A 3,238-nucleotide genomic window follows, 5' to 3' on the forward strand; every position below is an offset into this window, starting at 1 on the left:
GACACTACAGTCAGGGTTCCTCACAAAAGGGAAACAAGCACACCATTAATAATATTTGAAAATTGCAATCTAGACACTGACAGCAAGATGGCATTAAAAGCTTATCCCACACTTGCAAGGAACCGTGTCTCTCCAAGGGATGGTTATGTCATTCTGTGTCTGTGTTGGCCCACAGGAGGCTGGCATGCTGTATATTTAAAAGAGCGAAACAATAGCCTGATTTGTTTGAAGGTTTTTATTTATTTATTTTTTTTTTTAAATTGTGCCGTCCCAATTCCCCACCGCCCCACCACCACTCTCATTGTCCTCCTACGCGCTGTACGCCAGCACTTACACAACCGGCATAGCAATCAGTGCATGAAAAGCCCACCGTGGTGTTGAATTAACTTGCCACCTTCCACCTTGAGGACAACGGGGGGGGGTGGGGGGTTAGCCCGATACCGACGCATGCACACTGGATGACAACTACAAATTACCCCTTTATAGGGAATGAGGAGAGTAGTATGTCACTTAAATGAAGGAATCACAAATAAACAAGAGGGGAACGTGCCGTTTTCCTTCTTGAAATAGACGCAGCGGCAATCGATTGCGGTGGGCGAAGTAAAGGGATTGTTGTTGCTCACAGTCAGAAGTACAAAACGCTGGAATCTCAATCTATCGATTAAGGAGTGCGGCCACACATCCACACATCACTGGGAGTGCAAAGGCTTTTCCATTTTCCTGATGAAGCCCCCCCAGGGTGAGGATTTAAAGAGTAACACTGTAATCACTCTTTTTTTTTTTTCCAAAGAAGAAGGTTATTTATAACCCCCCCTTGTTGCAGATTCAACTCCCTTACTGTGTCTCTTTAGGTAGGCTGAGCATATTGTGAAATGCCAAAAAGAGGACACATAGATGCGCGCCAAGGCCGGGACTGGGCATACTTGCCAACCCTCCCGCATATATATATATATATCTGCGATGAGGTGGTGACTTGTCCAGGGTGTACCCAGCCTTCCGCCCGATTGTAGCTGGATAGGCAATAGCGACCCCAAAGGGAATAAGCGGTAAGAAATGTGTATATATACATATATATATATATATATATATATATCCATCCACCCATTTTCTACCGCTTATTCCCTTTTGGGGTCGCGGGGGGCGCTGGCGCCTATCTCAGCTACAATCGGGCGGAAGGCAGGGTACACCCTGGACAAGTCGCCACCTCATCGCAGGGCCAACACAGATAGACAAACAACATTCACACTCACATTCACACTATATATATATATATATATATATATATATATATAAATATATATATGTATGTATATATATATATATGTAATAGTGTGATGTTGTTGCGCTATATTATGAACGAAACAGGGTGTTATGTTTTATTTTGAAGTATTGGTTTTATTTTGAAGAACCGGATGTCCGGTGCAGGAAGTGACTCTGCGTTTTTTTTGGGTGTTTACTTCCTCTTCTATCGGACTTTTGCTGATGAGGTAATATAATAGTTCTTCATTGCTGTGTTTCTTGTGTAAATATTATTTCTAAACTTTCATAATACTTTAAAAGTTAAAACATTAATGTTGTAGGTAGGAGTGATGTGTGGTTTTAAGTACTTTTTTTATGCACAATTTTGTTATGTAAGGATTAGAGCGTCGAATGTTTGGTCATAATTACACATGGAATTTACGCAGGTATCACTCCGCCAGAAAAGTAGAGACTTGTGTATGTGTTTCATGTTTCCAACAAAGGTATGGGGATTTGTGTATTATTATTTTTTTTGTGATTAAACGTTTTTGTTGTTGTAATTTAAAATATTATTTCTGTATGAATGAATGTTGTTTACTTCCTTTTCTATCAGACTTTTGCTGATGAGGTATCACTCCGCCAGAAAAGTAGAGACCTGTGTATGTGTTTCATGTTTCCAACAAAGGTATGTGGATTTGTGTATTATTATTATTTTTTTGTGATAAAACGTTTTTGTTAATGTAATTTAAATTATTATTTTTGTATGAATGAATGTTGTTTACTTCCTCTTCTATCAGACTTTTGCTGATGAGGTATCACTCCGCCGGAAAAGTAGAGACCTGTGTATGTGGTTCATGTCTCCAACAAAGGTATGGGGATTTGTGTATTATTATTATTATTTTTTTTGTGATACAACGTTTTTGTTAATGTAATTTAACTTATTATTTTTGTATGAATGAATGTTGTTTACTTCCTGTTCTATCAGACTTTTGCTGATGAGGTATCACTCCGCCAGAAAAGTAGAGACCTGTGTCTGTGTTTCATGTTTCCAACAAAGGTATGTGGATTTGTGTATTATTACTATTTTTTTTGGGATAAAACATTTTTGTTAATATAATTTAAATTATTATTTTTGTATGAATGAATGTTGTTTACTCTTTTGCTAGTGAGGTATCACTCCGCCAGAAAAGTAGAGACCTGTGTATGTGTTTCATGTTTCCAACAAAGGTGTCCAATAAATGATGAAACGACGGAATGGTGGATTGTCTCCTATTTAAAAAACTACACAACGCAGAATAAGATTCACTACATATATATAAGAAATACTTGAATTTCAGTGAATTCTAGCTACAAATATACTCCTCCCCCCTTAACTTCACCCGGCCCCGCCCACCTCTAACCCCCCGACCCCACCAGTCTCCTTTATTCGGAGTTCTCAAAGTTGGCAAGTATGGTGACAACCGTTGTGCACATTGCAACACATCTGCTTGGAAAGATAAGTGCTCCAGTCTGGAACGTGGCTGTGACGCATCTAGACGACGTGGAATGTATTTCTATGCTCAAAAACTCCAACACAAAAGCTGTCTTTCTAAGAAGTTAGACATACATTTAATAGCGCTGTTCTGACTGTGTCGATTCAGACGGTGGTGTATTCTTTGTGAATGCCAACTTTTGTGCAGTTCTTCTATTAAATGTAAGTAGACCGCGTAGGTGTACCGACCGACGCGGTAGGACAAACCTGAATAGGCCGGTATGTACTTGCAAAAAAATAACCTAACATTGAAAATGTACCTACGTCACCGTAAAGAGTGTTTCAATGAAAAGGGAGCAGACAGTCCCTTGACAATGGTCCTGTTACCCAGGAGGGCTCAAAGAAACAATCTGAAAAAGGCCCCGCACAATTTGACTGAAGGTCCACTGATGATTAATGAATGTTAGAACTCCCCGAAGGAGTTGCATAAATTTCTCTTTAATCTAAGACAGACTGTTTCCAGGACTC

At 39.4% G+C, this 3,238-nt stretch overlaps 1 long non-coding RNA gene across 1 annotated transcript; it reads left to right on the top strand.

Moving 5' to 3' along the window:
• The first annotated feature begins 1,683 nt into the window (after positions 1–1,683).
• LOC133544444 (uncharacterized) lies at positions 1,684–2,463 on the top strand. Its single transcript, XR_009804656.1, has 4 exons — positions 1,684–1,742; positions 1,853–1,924; positions 2,225–2,296; positions 2,410–2,463. It is a non-coding gene; the product is annotated as an uncharacterized LOC133544444 (long non-coding RNA).
• The last annotated feature ends 775 nt before the right edge of the window (positions 2,464–3,238 follow it).

The sequence above is a fragment of the Nerophis ophidion genome, linkage group LG27 (assembly GCF_033978795.1).
Source record: "Nerophis ophidion isolate RoL-2023_Sa linkage group LG27, RoL_Noph_v1.0, whole genome shotgun sequence".
NCBI lineage: Eukaryota > Metazoa > Chordata > Actinopteri > Syngnathiformes > Syngnathidae > Nerophis > Nerophis ophidion.